We start from the raw sequence: 17,500 nt of genomic DNA, 5'->3' as shown, positions 1-17,500 counted from the left end.
GTCCCTCATTTCCCTCACGCTGCTCTCCCTCCTTAGTCCTTCGGCCGTTCCCCGCGCGCCTCTCGGCCTCCTTTTCTTCCTTCGCACGACCCCCCTCCCCTCTCCTCCCCTCCCCTCCCCCTCCCAGTTCCATCAGGTTGGTGTGATGATAAGTCATTAATCTCCGGCGCCAGCCCAGTGCCTCTTCACCCTCGCCCCTCGCCTGCGCCTCCCGTCGCTCTCGGTCCCTCCGCCCGCCTTCGCGTCTCCTCAATTTCTCATGTGAGGTTTCGAGTGAGCCCCGCACGAGGGCCACTGGCCATGGCCGGGCCGAGTTCAGAGAAATGTGTGCAGGGCAGACTCGGCGATATATGGCGAATCAGGGAAAGGGCTTCAGATGACGCTGCTGGCCTATGTACCTGGCTGCGAGTGTCTCTGGGGGAGAGCGAGGTCCTGCAGGCAGAGGACGCCGAGTAAGCGAGGAAGCTCCTCGAGCTGCGAGTCAGACGAGAGCGAGCACAAGGCAGAGCAGCGCTGCAGCGAGGGAGGGTGAGGATCGGAGTGGACGAGCCTGTGAGGACGAGCAGATGAGAGCGCCACTGGGCAAGACGTGATCGTTAATGAGGGATGAAGTTGTTGGGGCGGGAGGAGCGGGGAGCGCGACCCAGTCCTCAGGGATACCGACAGGCGGTAACAGGAAGTTCCTAGAAGCTACGGGACCCTCCTGCCCTCTCTCCCTTCCTCTCCCTCGCACTCTGCTACTCCATTTCGTTCCGTTCCAGCGCCAAACAGCCCCGGCCGCCCTCTCGGTGTCTGGTTCTTACAGTCCAACGACGCCACACACAGTGGCGTCTGCTCCGTGCTCCTCTCGACCCGAGTGTCCACAAATGTACACGAGAGTAATCATTCACGCGCTCGAACGGAAGCGAGCATTCTGAATGGAGCCGTACCTCAGAGCCGATTTACAGCACGAAGAATGTGTGCATGACACACCCTGCGAACCTCCAGCTAAAGACGATCGGAAGAGCTGAATGAATGTATTCAAAAGGCCAATGCATTGTTACTAGGGGCTGGATGGCATGATGGAGCCACTGCTGATGAGGAAATGCTCGTTCTCCCCTCGCTAAGCCTGGACTGTTAGTTCCAGCTTAGTTAATGTACGAGTCTTCGCGCACAGATGATGAGCACTGAATGCGGTGGCTTACTGTGCCGAGGCCAGAACTGAAATGATACGTCCCTTGCAGAACGACGCCAGGGCTTTCACCTCTTCTGCCGTCCACACTTTCGCGTCGTCCACGCCGTCGCCGCCAGCCGTCCCTCTCCCTCTCGGGGACACGGCGGCTTTGTGAGGCAGCTCAGCCCCTTCCACGGCGCAGCTCGCATCCTGAGGCCGATATCCCGTCCCCTCCCCGTTTCCCTCGCTCCAGCGTGCCCCCCCACCCCCAGCAGGCGGGCCCCCTAAGGCCTCGAGGGCGAGGGCGAGGCTTTCAAAGCGGGTCGCTAATCCGGGGAATTCTTGCCTCTCTTCCTCCGCCTTTTCCGAAGGCAGGACAAGAGGACCGGCGAGAGCGCAGGACGCGGGAAGGAGCCTGGTCGGGGCGCGATCGCAGGGAGGTCACTGCAGCAGAAGCGAGTCGGGATTTCTTTCCTGTGGCCCCACCTGCGCCACTGACAGGTGGTGCGCTCCCCCTTCTCAGAGCAGCCCACCCCCCACTCCTCCCGGGCGTGCGGTGTTCACGGGTGGGCGCAGGTCCCAGCATGGCCCCGAGGGGACGCGTGGCCTGCACAAACACTACCCCTCCCCTCCCTTCCTCCCCTCGCCTACACTCACGCCACCCCCTCTTACTCTCCCTTCCCTCTCCCCTCTCCCCTAATCTCTCACACTCCCCTAATACACTTTTGGTACCGCTGTGCCACACCCATAATCCACGCAGGCACGCACGCACACGCGCGCGCGCTCACACATACACCACTCACGCATGCACGCACGCACACACACATACACCACTCACGCATGCACGCACGCACACACACATACAAAAAAAAATATATATATATTTTTAAAAATAAAAATAAAAATAATCATACGCAGAAGGCCCCGCAAATGCATTTCGCGGTTCAGTCCAGAAAAAACAACAACCGTTTCCTGGGTTACAACCTCTCCTGCTTTCCGTTGGGTGATACAATGCCTTGCCTTCCAAAGGGTGGCGCCCCTGCTGCCTCTTCGCTGCCCTTTCAGAGGCGGGCGTGATGCCCTTCCCTTCCCTGCCACTCGCGGCGCAGAGTAACTAACAGCGGCCCTCACATGTGGCGCCCGCACCCACCCTCGCCCAGACATTCTTTCGAAGTGGCACCCGCCCCCCCTCGCCCGACGCGCATATGGCCTTCCCTCTGCTTGATGATCCCTAAGTGCGCCGCCACTTCAGCCTCGCCCCGACATCACGCTGGGCCCTGGCCGGTCCCTCGCCGCTTTCAGGGTGACGCTCCAGCCCCTCTCTCGCCCGGACATTCTGGGCGGATTTCTTCACACGAAACGAACAGAGGAAAGAGGTAGAGCGCAAGTGTAAAATCCTGTCACAGGATTCCGTCTTGCCAGAAAACAGCGTTTCCAGAATACGACGGTTTTGCCGGATCGAAATCGGGGGAAAAGCTAGGCCCGAGTCACGGCTTCGGGAAAGGACCAAAGCTTATCATCTCAAGAAGCTTATCACCTCGAGAAGCGGCCTGAATCATCTGCGCCCGTGTTGGCAGCCCCGTCTCATGTTGCAGATGCAATATTCCCCGAAATGTCGCTCCGATGGCTCGTCTCACCTTCCGAAAAAAGGCTAAAGACAAAAAAGCATTCTTGATATAACGCATCTACTGTTCACACGATTTCTGCGCTACAGAGCATAGGAAATACTAGGGAGTGATAATCTCTGTTATTTCAACACTTCAACTGCTGCACTTAATTTGCAACACAAAGGCCTAAGGGCCCTGAGACAGAGCTCGCCCTGTCACCGGGCGCCGCATCGCAGCCCCGACGGCCGCCCGCTGCGCCCTGGCTCGAGCGTCCTCAAGGCGACGGCCAGAGGGATGCGCATAAAAATAACCCCACGACTCCATCACAACGCCCATCAATTACGGCGACTCTCCGCTTTCAGGAAAATTACGAGCGCGTTCGCACACAATCACGCCAGGCACGAGCTCTGCGCCGCACGAAACCGCTTTCGCCCTTCACCGTCCACGGCGACCGCAGCCGCCTCAGCAGCATGGCGTCTAAGGCACAAGCGCAGCTGCTGCAGAGATTCCGAAAGAAAAGGGAGGAAAGTGGCGTGCGTGTTCGCCGATGTCCTTCCCTCCCCGCGGCCAGAGCTACGCTTACCGAAGAGAGAAAAAAAAGGAAAAAATCCAATTAATTATTCTCCCCAATCTCCCCCGCGCCACGCCAGAATAACCTGGACTCCCGGTCCCCTCGGCGACGCCTCCCCTCACGACCCTCGACTATCCTTCCCCTTTCCCTCGGCCCTAACAAATATTCCCTTCCATCTCCTCTCGAGGACGCCGTCTTTTGTAGCCCCCGCGCCTTTTTCTCCTCCTCTTCCCCTTCCTCTCGGCTCTTCACTTATCTCTTCCCCTTTCTATCTATCTCTTCCTCCCAAATGCTTCTCTCGTTACCTCTTCCCATCTCCTTCCTCCGCTCTTTTTCGGCTTTACCCTTCTCTTTTTCTTCTACTCTTTTTCAGCTCTCTTAACGGATGACATTTCCCTTTTCTCTCCTACCTTCTCTCTCCCGCCTTTCTCCTTTCCTTCTCGAAAATACTCCCCTCGCCTCCTGCTGCTCTTCCCCGTGCACTTCCATCCTTCCTTCCTCCCCTTCCCCTCTTCCTTCTTCCCTCTTCCCTCCGCTTCCCGCGCTGTGAAGCGACTCTCATCACCATCTTCTAAGTCGCTTTCAAACCGACAAAAACCGGACCAAAAAACTTGGACGTTTGACCTCCAATTTTTTTCCTTCCCCGTTGGCCGGGTTCCTCTGGCTGTATGGTGGTCCTGGCGGCTCCTCCCCGCGGCTTCCTCCTCGCTATCCTCTCCTCAATTTCCGCTCCCCCCCACACCTACAGGAAAGTTTACCAACGCTCTCTCACAAAGGCCCTCTCATTTCCTCCGTCCTGTTCCGTCTTGGCTTAGTCTGGCTTCTCTCATACATACCCGCCAAAGGTTCCGTCCCCTTCCTCCTCCTCCTCCTCCTCCTCCTCCTCCTCCTCCTCCTCCTCCTCCTCCTCCTCCTCCTCCTCCTCCTCCTCCTCCTCCTCCTCCTCCTCCTCCTCCTCCTCCTCCTCCGCGACTCCTCTTCCTCTCCTTCCTCTTCATCCTCTTCCATCCGCAAGGGAACGACCGTGGCACCTTCCCTCCCTCCCCTCCCCGACCTCCTCTGTTAGCCTCCCTCGCCATCTCCTCGGCTCCGCCACCACCATCTTGGCTTCCTATGGGGGCTACACGCTGGCGCTCCTGCTGACTATATTTTCCATGAAGGTACTCGGCTCGTCTGCACGTGAACGCACGAACGCATCCGCACTTACGCACTCAGAGAGACACAAAAACACACTAAAAAAATGAATACACACACACACACACACACACACACACACACACACACACACACACACACACACACACACACACACTGGCGCACGGATATGTGCACCGACATCAAAAGCAAACGCATAAAAAACACATACTTTTAAGCGCTCACGTAAAAAGAAATATAAAAAAGTAGCGTAGCAGGCCTCGCGGCCCAGCTGCCGCCGCCGTGCCTACGTCTTTGCCCCCGCCCCCTCCCCGTGCCTTCACGCTCCACCTCCACGCTCCTCTTCACCGAATGCTGCTCCCATGCTCCACCTCCAGGCTCTCACGCCTTGCGTGGCCTCTGCGTTCCGCCTCCGCCTCCTCGCCCCCGCTCTGCCTGTCTGTGCACTCGCTCCGCACTCGCTCCGCACTCGCTCCGCACTCGCGGCTCTCCCTTCGACGTCAGCAAGGGCGGGCGATGCGGCGGCTGTCAACAAAGGCAGGTTCTCCCACAAGGCCTCTCGCCCCCGCCCACACCGCCTCCTTGGCCTCCGGGAACACAAACTTAGCAAGGAACCCATGACTTGTTTCCCGTCCAGGCACAAACTAATGCTTCCACGGCACGTAAATCCTCCCCGGCCGTTCGTCAAACACGAATCCGCCTTTTACTTTAGCAAAAAATCCCTCTCCAGCACGTAAACCCCCTCCCGCCGGCACGTAAACATCTCCGCTCCTCATGTGACCCCCTTCGCCCTCGCCCTCGCTCGCCACCGCCTGGCTCTGTCCGCGACACCCTTTCCTTGGTTTTCTCCCTCGCCCCCTCCCCCTCCTCTTCCTCCCTCTTCTGTTGTTCTCTCGCCCGTCTCTCTCCCTCTCCCCCTCGCCCCCTCACCCCCACCCCCGCCCTCCCGCCGGGTGGCCTTGGTCGCGCAGGGCCGCCTAAGAGCCGAGCGTCGCCTTCTCGCTACGACAAAATAATTCCAAGGTTCGTCGACGGTTCGTCCGAGAAGCGCGGTTCGTGCTCGCAGCGAAGCCCGGTTCAGGAGCAGCGGCGAGGCGTGTTCGCCCTCGTAATTGCACCCACCGCGTCTTTCTTCTTGAAAGCGTGTGCGTGTTCCCCATTACTGCATTTTTGCTTGTTTGCTTCCGCCTCGTAGAGTGGCATCTCGGGCGCTGTTGCGACGAGCGCGTTCTAATTCGGTCCGCGCCCTCGCGAGGCGTGCGCGGGAGAGCGCCGGCCGAGGCGTCGAGTAGGCCGTGCGGAGTGACGGCCGGGTCGGGGTGACGGATGCCAGCGTGAGTAGCGCGTGACGGCCAGCGGTCGGTGACAGCGCCAACCATCGATCCCGCCGCTACAGCTTCCTCCGCCCGCTCTACCTGCTCTGCCCCGACAACACTCCTACCTGTCGCCCCGCTACACCCTCCCGCACCGCCGCTACACCCGCCGCATCTAAATCTTACGAGGAGCCGCCGCAACACTCGCCTCACGCTCCGACGCATCTCTCTGCCACGCTGCCCGCATTTTCATTACACATTCCCGCACCGCCATTACGGCCATCCGCATTACCGAGGCATTTCCCGACCGGCCCCGGCACGACCTCCGCCGACACCGAGCCACACGGCTGCCGCACTTCCCCGAATCACTTGCTCAGTTTTGAAACTTATTGCCGAAACATTAGCGTCATCTACATTACCGCTAAACCTTACGCTTTTTTCCACACAAAAGAAACAAGAATACCATCGGCCTGTACGCCTTACGCCTTGAATCAGGGCGAAACCAAAGTATGGAACACATTTAGTTGAAACTCGGTGTGTTCAAACCCGAGAGTTTGTCGAGCAGGGAGAGCACGTGTCCGAAACGCCTTGACCCAGAGAAGTTGCGAGCTCAGCCGAGTGCACGCAAGCAAGGGATGTTGCTTAAGGATAGTACTAATCTTTTCAGCACTAGAAGCGCAGGACACGGAGCAATCATCTCCAAAAGAGTTGAAGGGCCTACCAAGCAGGCCCTTCAAATGACACAGAAACACTATTACAAGACCACTACCACAACTTCAAAAACAACCGGACACTTTCTTTTCCTGGGTCATGAAAGAATATGTAAACGGATGCGCTTAAACAAGCAAACACACACGTACACACGTACACACGTACACAGAGAGAGAGAGAGAGAGAGAGAGAGAGAGAGAGAGAGAGAGAGAGAGAGAGAGAGAGAGAGAGAGAGAGAGAGAGAGAGAGAGAGAGAGAGCCAGCCCATTCACCCTAAGCCAAATTCCATAAGCAAAGGGGACCTAATTCGAACGTTACGTCACACGGCAGAGCGAGGGTCATGGCAGTCGGTAACCTCTCTCCAAGGCAGGTAGGCTTCGGGATCCCAGATCAGCGGCGAAATAAATACTTGTCTCTACAAACTATGCTCTTCTGCTCGGAGAATTACATAACCATTCAACTTTTTCGTGCGAAATTCCGTTCAAATTGTCTTTATCTCTGTATACAGATATAAAATCACCTGGTCGGCAGAAAAGGGTGCTGAGAAGTTGAGTTAGAGAGGCGACAGAGAGAACAAGGAGGAGGGGGCGAGGGAGAGGGTTAGGGATAGAGAAAAGAGAAAGGGAGAGGGTTAGGGACAGAGAAAAGAGAAAGGGAAAGGGAGATGAAGAATAAAAAGAGAGGGGGGGGGGCGAGCGAGAGAGAGGGGTACGTGAGTGAGAAAGAGAAAGAGGGAAAAGGAGAGGAGAGGAGGGAAGAGAAGAGGAGAGAAGAGGGAGGGAGGGAGGGAGGGAGGGAGGGAGGGAGGGAGGGAGGGAGGGAGGGAGGGAGGGAGGGAGGGAGGGAGGGAGGGAGGGAGGGAGAGAGGGAGGGAGAGAGAGGGAGTGAGAAGAGAGAGAGAGAGAGAGGGAGGGAGGGAGGGAGGGAGGGAGGGAGGGAGGGAGGGAGGGAGGGAGGGAGAGAGAGAGAGAGAGAGAGAGAGAGAGAGAGAGAGAGAGAGAGAGAGAGAGAGAGAGAGAGAGAGAGAGAGGGAGAGAGGGGGGGAGAGAGAGAGAGAGAGAGAGAGAGAGAGAGAGAGAGAGAGAGAGAGAGAGAGAGAGAGAGAGAGAGAGAGAGAGAGAGAGAGAGAGAAAGAGAAAGAGAAAGAGAAAGAGAAAGAGAGAGAGAGAGAGAGAGAGAGAGAGAGAGAGAGAGAGAGAGAGAGAGAGATTCGCAGTAATCTTTACCACTACAACAGGTTCCATGTAACTATCTGTGCTCAGGACCCAATGAATAAAGTAAGCAGCTTTTGATTTAAATGTGACCGTTACTAAAAGCTGAATTTCAATTACTTTCGCTGTCTATCTGCTGGGTGTTTAGCGCATTACTTTGCAGCTTTGTGCTCGTTCTGCTGTTGGCGGCACTGGTGGCGTCGGAGGTCCTTGCGGCCGGAGAGGACGCCGAGGCAACATTAATGGAGTCCTGCAGCGTTGACAGGGGAAGGGCGGCAGGGGCGACAGGGACGACTAGTGCAGGGCGGGTCCACTAGACACCACCGCCAGCCGACGCGTCCAGGCACATTACCCAAATTATCCGAAAATTGATCCATGGCACCCCTGGCTGTCTCCTCAACCTGCTCCTAGCGATAACCTCGCGGAAGGGGCGGCAGGGAAGGCGGGTGGTAGGGAAGGCGGGCGGCAGGGAAAGCCGGCCGGGAAACTGCGTACAACTAAAACGCCGGAGAAACTCTCTCCCGCGTGGACGCAGATCGGTCGTCGCGCAGAAAGGCAACCGCAAGGTTTCGCAGAGGCCGCAGCGTCCCCTTGGGTCAGCATACTCCTCCCTCCACAAGAAGCGGCCGGGGTCACAGCCACCTCTGACCCAGGGCGCTGACCCTTCTCCCACGGCTGCCAGAGCGTGACGACAGAGGTGGCGTCGATGGGAAATGCAAAGGCAGAGCACTGGGCGCCTGCAAGCACTACCACGAGAGCGAGGAGGGTGCTCGCTGCCTGTGACATTAGCGCAGTGAAGGGGCCGAGGCAGACAGCGAGCGGTGAAGGTCGCTGCCGAGGTGGACAAGGGAGGGAGCGCCGCTCGCCGGCGGGATGGGCGGAGGAAGTAATAGGAGCAGACTGTGGGAGGGAGGAGGGGAGGGGCAGGGAGCGAAGCCGGGAGGGACGAACGGACGGACGAGGTAGGCAGTTCCGGTTACAGCCCCCCCCCCCCCCCACCCGAACCTCGCTGCCTCGCTGATTAGGGCGGAGGGCGGCGCGCTGATCCGGGCACACGCCGCCCACCATCGACCATGAGCTGCCACTGAGGGCGATGTTTCGGGGAACCTCCACAAGGCGATGTTCTTGCCCCGGTGGCGCTTGTGGCCGCCATCACCCTCCTCGCCCGAAAAACATCGACGCCGGAGCCTGCCTATCGGGCTTGTCAATCAGCAGGTCAGCACAGACATCTACACTCAGTAAATATGCAGTTATTCTCAGAATATTCGATGCTACATTCACTCTGTATATAATGGCAATATATACACTCCGTTACACAGCGAACATTGCGATAATGACGGCCAACGAAACTTAATCTCGGCCAAAAACGAAGAGCAAATGAGGGGCGGCGGGCGAGGGGCGAGCCAAGTCGGCGAGCGAGATGTTCACGTAAACACAGGAGGGGAAGGGGGGGGGGGGCGTAAAGGTGGTGGCGTGAGGAGATTCTTGGTGGAAGGAGGCGGAAGAGCTCGACTGGGGGTCGAGGGTAACCTGCAGCACAGGATGTGACGACACGCTACCCACGCTCTATATATCGACGGGAAATGCACAGTCACGTCGGCTGCCGCCCGTCCACTGTCGCTTCGGTGGCGGAGGAGGGCAGGGGGAGGGAGGGGGGAGGGCGAGGGGCCTGCGAAGGCTGGGTGGGGTCGGGAGGGGGAGGGGGCAGGTCGAGCAAGAAAGTCTAATTGACGCGCGGCTGCCTGGACGACGCCCCCGGGGAGTGTGTTAGGCGGGGAGGGCGGGAGAGAGGCCAGGAGGGGGACCCGTTCACAGTGCCCGTAACAACCAGGCTGCAACGGAGCCTGGGCCGCCATGCTCATGCCACGACCTGGCCAGGGTATAAAGGGCTGCAACATTGCAACATGATGCGTCTCTCAACCGGATTCTCGAGAGACCGAGGATATGGCACGGCGGCGCGTCGCTAGAGCAGCATCTTCGTGAAGCTGGACGTCTCGCGAGCCAAGTGGAGGGCCCTGAGCACCCTCGGAGGCCGCCGCATCACGTGCGTCACTTCTACGTCATCTACGTGGATCGGGTCGGGCCAGCACAGGCCCGAGGGTTAAATACTTGATTGTCTGCACATGCTCCTGTCTTGCTGGCGCTGCCTCCGCCTCGGAGCCGCTGTCATCACCTGCGTGCAGCTGTACACACATTCCTCGGCGCAGCACGCAGCGAACAGCAACGGAGATGTCATGTCGCCGCTGTAAACTCCCATTAGCTCTTCCCATCAACCGGCAAAGACAACAGACCCAACATCACCGAGTGGCGTGGTAACATGCGGAACATCCTACGGACGCGATAATCATTTCTTGAGAAAGAATTATGGCGACAGTGGAGAGGTACAAGTCGGAGGGAAAAGGGAAAAGGGGGCACGGGCGGACGACAAAGGAAGAGGCAAGTAAGGCCATTACTGCGGGCAGGTGATGTGCAAGCAGCCAGGAGGACTTTCTCCGTCGGGCCAGGTACAGGCGGATTAACTTTTCTCCAGCAGCCTGGCATTATCCTACACATGATGCTACACGCATACGTATATACACCACACCACACATACGTACATTACACACACACAACTATCCTCACACACACACACACACACTACCCTCACACACACACACACTACCCTCACACACACACACACACACACACACTACCCTCACACACACACACACACACACACACACACTACCCTCACACACTACACACACACACACACACACACACACACACACACACACACACACACACACACACACACACACACACACACACACACACACACACACACACACAGAGAGAGAGAGAGCGCAACTGCTGCCGTTCACGCTACGTACATAGCGTGCAGGTTCCCTCCGGTCGTTTCCTCCCCTCCGCCTGCACGCACTAAAGCCGTGCCGTGACCCCGCGTCAGGCCCGGCAGGTGGAGCGGCAGTACCGGCCAGGGGCGTCATAACCCGGCGCTCTCACGTCCAAACTCTTCCCTCAGGACTTTCTCTGCGGCCGCGTTGCCCTCCGCCGCAGCCTCCTTCCCGCCGCACCGTTCGCTTCGACCACAGCGCAGCGAACCATACACAAGGCGGCGACACATGACGCCCTCGCTCACGAGGCCGCCCACGACGGAACCGAAACGCCCAACCGAAACAGTGCGGGGCACCATCGTCCTGAAGCGGCCGCATGATGGCCAGCGAGCCGCCTCCAGCCAAGTCTGACTTATTCACTATCCCTTCTACTTTATATCTATCCCGGTTTCCACTATTTCTCGTCTATTTTCGCACACTAAACTGGCCGGCCTTTTACCAATCCCGTTCACTTCCCAAAGCCTCCACGTATGACCAGTTCACTATTCCTGCTCTTCCACGGTCACTATCCCGGCCTCCATCCGCACCCCAGTCCCCATCCCGCTGCTTCGTCCGCCCTCCCTTTCCCGCGGCTCCCATCCCGGCCTGCCAGCGAGGGCTCCAGCGCCGCCCCTCGCTCACTTCCCTGCTACCCTCGCCCTCGCCTTCATCTCTAAAGCTCCCGTCCCCTTACCCTTCCCCGCTTTTTTATATTTATCCATCATATATGACTTTCCCCTCCTTGTATTTGTATCACTGCCAAGGTATTTACCCCTCACTACCTCGTTCTACCGGCCTTATCCACGCCTGGATTATATGCTCGCGTCTTCCCGGATTTTCCAACAACTTTTTCTAATCCACTTCTGCCACGTCCGCGGCCAAGCAAGCCCCTGCGCTGTTCCTCCTTCAGCGTCGCCCTCCAGCGTCGCCTGTCTAACGTCTCCGTCCTCATCTCGTGTTCCCTCGAGTCTCTGGTTCCTTCTCTCCTCCCTTGCCCTCTGCTCTGCGTTTAATCACATCCGCTCTCGCGATTTCCTCTGGATATTTTCTACCTTCTCCACTTGTTCCCCTCTCTGCTCCTCTCCGCGCCGCGCCCCCGATTGAACTTCCTCTTCACCGCCTCCCAGTCCTTCCCTCGTATCGCTTCTGGTCAGCCTTCCCCTCGCACGTCCAGCCTTCCCCTTCGAAACAAGCAGGGAATCAATTTTAGGTTTCTTTTCCCTGCTGGAGCCTCCCGCTGACGACGGCGTCCGCTCTTTCCCCTCCATCTCTTTCGAGGTCATTTCGGATCCTGTTCGGGGTTATCTCCATACTACCGCTGGCTCCACTCTGCTACCATGACCATTATCTGTACCATCGATCTACCATTGCTCCGCCACGCCCACTGCCATGGTGTGATCCACCGCGGCTCCTCCACCACCCGTAAGCAGTCGCGGCGGCGAGGGAAATCCGTGGGCGCTCAGATTCGCTGATTCGACACGGCCGCCGCTGGCCAGTTGCTGCCATTTATGACCTGACCCCGTGTTTATGACCTCGTCCATTTATGACCTTATGCTGCATTTATGACGGCGCTCGACAACAGCCATAAGCCCTCCCGCTGCCATTCCACGACAAACACACAACAGCAGACTAGTCTTTAATCGCGGTTTACATCCCGCCGTGCTAGCATGCGCTCGCTTCTATTTATTAAGCAATTTTCTTCCATAACTCTGCTGAAATTCCATAACCAACTCCAGGTAACTGAAGATAGTGTTGTAAGGGTAACGAGCGCGGGCAATAAAATAGCCGATGCCCGCTCCTCCCGCGGCCGCAGCCCCATTATCAAGGACTAACGCGGCCGCACAGTACGCGGCCCCGCGGACAGCTGGCGGCTCTCACATGGCGGCTTCCCGGGAGGAAATTCTTGCTGGAAGGCGGCCGCGACTCGCCTGCCATTTTTTGTTAACTGTCAACATGAGCGGAAAAAATCCCCTCCCAAGAGCGCCAGCGAACCGACCTTCCCGCCGCGCAGCTTCTGCGAAGGAGCCGCGCGCACGCATTCAAATTCCCCGCGAAGCCTTCGGGCGGCACGCGGGAAACGAACATATCCTCTCAGCTACATTCGGCGATATTAATAAATCGTGACTACTAAAAAAACACACACATAAAACCATGCATACATCTATGTCTGTACGCTTACATGCGAGTTCTCATTGGCAAGCTTGTGTTCGTTGCGATGACAAAGGAAGGCGCGGCGCACAAACGGGCAGCGCGACGCCCGCCCGCCCGCCCGCCCCGATAAGGGAGATCTCCTGTAATACTCGTTACCCGCGGCCTCTGCACCGAGTCAGGACAGGATGTCCCCGGCTCACACCAGCCACTGATCATGGTGCTTTCTCTCTTCAACTTCCCAAAGTACAAAGGCCATTAATGGTCACTCATTGCTGAAATAGTTCTTAGAGAAGAAATGACGGGCGAGATCTATGGAGTATTCGAGCTTCAGGTTCGTTTGCTGTATCGCATTACCTTATTGCTGAAAAGTAGATGCGTCTCTGTGTAGCATCAGAGGCGGAGCGAGCGATCTTGCCTCATGACGGCGCTCTTATTTGGCCGAAGCTGATTGGTACACCTCGCGAATGCCCAGCGCCATGGCGACCCATTATGCGCATAATGACGCCTCCAGGAGACAACGCCTTCCCATTAACCCCGATTCCTGCCGTTTCTGTGGGCTCGCCTCGACCCCCATTCCCAGCGGCCGCTAACGCCACGTCCCTCTCACCTCGCGTTCTTTTCCTCCCCCTCCCCCTCCCTCATGACTACAACTAGCATCCCCCCGACGCTCCGGTCTTGCGCGCCGGCCAGATTTTTTCGTCCGTGGCGTCCTTTGTCACCGCCGCGTGTCCCTATCGCTGGGCGCGGCCGCCCTTGCGCCGCCAGCCTCCCCCATCGCTCACCGCCTGTGTCATTACCTCATTACCGCCTCCCTCTGCAGCAGCCTCTCCCTCGCCGCCGCCCTCGCGTCGCGCCCTTTCCAGCATCGGTGGCGCGGGTGGGAGGCGGGAGGCAGGGCGGAGCGGCGATACAAGCACCGACTAAGAATAGAGCAAGTCGTTAACGGCGGCGGCGCGGCGTGTCAGCGACCCCTCCACGTGCGGTGCCAGGGCCGCTCACTCCCTCGAGTGCATTGCACAGTGCACGCCTCCCGCGTCACGCCCGCCCGTCACACGTCGCCGCTCGGCCGGCGGTACAGCACACAAACACACAAACAGAATGTTTATATACACATACATATACATATACACATATATACATACATACACACATATACATATTACATATTACATATACATATAAATATATATATATGTATATACATATATATATATACATATATATATTTTGTGTGTGTGTGTGTGTGTGTGTGTGTGTGTGTGTGTGTGTGTGTGTGTGTGTGTGTGTGTGTGTGTGTGTGTGTGTGTGTGTGTGTGTTTGCGAGGCCGTGTGCGCGCGCGGTGACGCCGTAAGCCCATTTGGCGTTGGTGACGTGTCCTCACTCTGACTCACTGCCCACACCATGTGTCCTGTAACTCACCACCAGCCGCACCCACGCCATGTCGTCTATTCACTTGGTATTCACCGCATGCACTCACTCGTCACTCACCCATCTGGGCCGCCACTCTCTCGCCTCGCACTTGCCTTTCCGCCTCTGCATTCACCCTTCACTCATTCTTATCACTCGCTACTCACTGCCCACACGCTACTCACCCCCTCCACCCTCTCGCACGCATATCCTCGCCCCCCCCCCCCCCATCTCGCTCTCTCACTCGCCCCATGGCCCTGCGCTGCCTGGGAACGTGGTTGCCATGGGCTTACTCACTGCATCCACTCTCGCCTCGCCGTTTGACTCACCTTGACCAGCTGCGTCACGGCAGCGCTAGAAGGCTGCGGAGGGATGCGCCATGCCGGCAACAAACTTAACACACGGCTTAACTCCGACACTCACCTGCAACGAGAAAAAAAACACATTCATTACTTTGAAATGAAAGACATAAGTCAGCCGAGAGGAGCACATACGTACCCGCGGACACTCACGATCATTTCCCCGCACTGCCATTCTCATTTAACTGTGGCGCGGGCGATAAAAACTCTGTAGCCAAGACCCGCGCCGGATGATACGCCATCAACCACCGCGTCGTGGTTCCGCAGCCTCGTTCATTGGGCGCTCCAGCCGGTACAATACCTTTATGTGGCGCACCACGCCCGATCACTTATTAAACAGTGCCCAACGTCCAGCGGCGGCTCCCTTTCCCGGCCGATACCTGCGGTGCCGGGCCCGGGCTCCGCTCCTCAGCAGGCAACCTTCAAAACACGATCCCTAACAGTGAACGGCGCCCTGCTCAGCGCCCTGCTTATCTGCTTGGCCTTGGCATGCAGATCCAGGCGTCTCTGCACCACTTAAACTCCGCAGAGCCCGGGATGCGAGGCGCCCGAGCCTCCGTCTCAGCATCACGATCTCTGATGTTCTCGCAATACTGAGCGTGAGCATAATGCAACCGACAGGGCAGGCACAGCCGCATGTTAAACCAGATGATCGACACAATCTTTGTCTTCACAGAAATGCAACAGCCAATGAACTCCAAACCAATCCAACAAAGAGGCCCAGCAAACAATCCCAGCCGTCGCCCGCAGGTAAACATTCGCGGGAGGTCAGAACGCCAATGAATGCCAGACCCTGGCATCCACTGCCCCGACTCCAGACCTCTTAAAGACTGCTTCCAAACACATGTGCATCTGGCTACCCTTCCTGTAGGCCTATGGGGTCTGGCAGGGTTAAAAGTTGCATTACTCAGGTCATCACGCCCTCCCAACGCGTCTCTCGAGTCCTCAGCTTCAGGAGGAAAGGTGGTGCACGGGATCCAGCAGGTTGCACACGACTCAGCTGCTGCACAGCCTCAACGGCGGCGAAACTTTTGTTGCTCTCTCCCCTCCCAGGTTACTCACGCGTCTTTGGCACTTGAGACCAGCAGTGCCTTCTTCGGCTAAGGCGGGGGCCCGAGACGTGTTTGGAAGGACAGAAATAAGGAAAGAAAAAATGGAAAGAAATAGAGGGAAGGTGGGAGGGGGAGTAGGAAGGGAAGAAGTGAGAGAGGGAGAGAGAGAAAGAGAAAATGAGTGAGTGTGAGAGCGAGTGTTGAGTGTGAGAGCGAGCGAGCGAGCGAGCGAGTGAGTGAGTGAGTGAGTGAGTGAGTGAGTGAGTGAGTGAGTGAGTGAGTGAGTGAGAGAGAGAGCGACTGACTGAGTGACCGAGCGAGTGAGTGAGTGTGTCGGGGGGGGGGGGGGGGCGGTGAGGGGGGACGGCTCAACCATCCTTCATCCGGGACGCCAACCCTTCCCCTTGTGGCTAATTTACTAAATGAGTTCTTAGGTCCGCGCCGCCCTTCCTACCACCGAACTCCCTCGCCCTACGGTCACCTCTACAGCTTCGAGCACCGCTTGCATCATAACTACCAGAGCAACCGAGACCGAAGCATAGAACGGCCTTTCTCGCGGCTCCGCCGGCCTCCCTCGCCCTAACTACCATGGCCTGCCCCCCCCCCCTCTACCAGGGGCCGCCGGCGTACCATTTCCATGCCACTCCCGCCCCGTGACTACCATCACCATCACCCCAGAAGCAGCAGTGTGTAGTCTGAACGTCCCCCTCCCTGCGCGGATATATTGGACTTGGTAAAAAGATATGGGCAGCGTGCAGGAGGAGGTGGGGAGCGTATGGCCACCGTGCGCGCGTGTGCGTGTGTGCGTGTATGTATGTATGCACCAGCCACTCTCGCCGGGCGCCTCCCCTGCCACTTCCACCGAGGCTGCCATCATCCTTCCATATTCCCTCGCTGCGGCCATCCTGCCGTCGCCCTACCAAGCCATCCTCCTCCTACCGACGAACTCGCCTTGCAGTGCCCCTGTACATGCGATGATTAAAAAATGACCAACTTTCAACCTTTCAAATGCGGATAAAAGCCTCGGCGGAAGAAAGAAATGCAGGCAGGCAGGCACAAGCAGGCGCATGCAGGAAGAAATGGTTATCGGGGCGAGGGCATTTCTGTTATATGCTTACTGCACACCGGGCACCCGGGGCGAGCCACGCATGCAGGCCGGAGGGCACCTGCGATTTCTTGCCTGTCCCCCGCCAATCCAGACTTCGCAAAATCCAAGCCAGCGGACCGACGCAAAGGGTCCCCGCTCTCTCAGGACTCCTCGATGGCCATCGACTCCGCCCTAATCGGCTCCCCTCCTTCAAGGGACGCGTCGAGCACCCCACGTGCGTCCACGGCGTCCTCCCTCGGCCTCAGGTGACCTCCAAGCACGAACGTATCCCGTCGGCGCCTCCCCCTTCCCTCCCCCAGCCTAATCCCGGTCTCATCAGCCCCAGGCCCTGAGCCTGACGGCGTTCAAGGGCCAGGAGGCGACGACGCAGCGCTGACCCGCTCATGACCCGGCCGCTGACCCCCGCCTGCTGCCTCCTCGTCGCTGACGCTCAACCCCCTCGCTGCGCGTCCTTCGCCCCTGAAGGTGTGGCCCTGGGTTCGTGTAAGGGTGGACGCTGAGTGCCGAGCGAGTGAATGACTGAGTGTACAAGCGCAGCTGAATGTGTATGTATAATATGGATGAGCTCTCCTATGCATACGAGAAAGGTGAAAGGGGGAGGGAGAGTCACAGCCTTTCTGCGCTTCCCTTCCCACTTTTTACCTTCTGTGTCCTCCTCGTAAGTGTCCGAAGCGCCTTTCCCCGACACCCGCGAAGCCCCTTAAGCTGAAGTTTGACCCCCACTCGATACCGCAGCTTCAAAGCTTAGCATTATCCGGGCAAACCTGAGCGGGGCCTGGGCGGCTGACGGACCGCTTTTTCCTCTCTTTCAGGTACAAATCTACG

At 57.9% G+C, this 17,500-nt stretch overlaps 1 protein-coding gene across 9 annotated transcripts in view; it reads right to left on the bottom strand.

Annotated features, from left to right (window-relative positions):
* LOC125027167 overlaps positions 1 to 17,500 on the bottom strand; it is a 118,664-nt gene that overhangs the window by 23,065 nt on the left and 78,099 nt on the right. The window contains exon 2 of one of the 9 annotated variants that reach the window (XM_047616060.1): positions 14,486 to 14,579. The exons of the other annotated variants lie outside the window; for them this stretch is intronic. The gene's annotated coding sequence lies outside the window, so the exon portion shown is untranslated. The remainder of the gene's footprint in view (positions 1 to 14,485; positions 14,580 to 17,500) is intronic. 9 annotated transcript variants of the gene reach the window in all.

The sequence above is a fragment of the Penaeus chinensis genome, chromosome 7, assembly GCF_019202785.1.
Source record: "Penaeus chinensis breed Huanghai No. 1 chromosome 7, ASM1920278v2, whole genome shotgun sequence".
Taxonomy (NCBI): domain Eukaryota; kingdom Metazoa; phylum Arthropoda; class Malacostraca; order Decapoda; family Penaeidae; genus Penaeus; species Penaeus chinensis.
The sequence above is the reverse complement of the archived record's forward strand: the minus strand, read 5'-3'. Positions and strand labels throughout refer to the sequence as shown.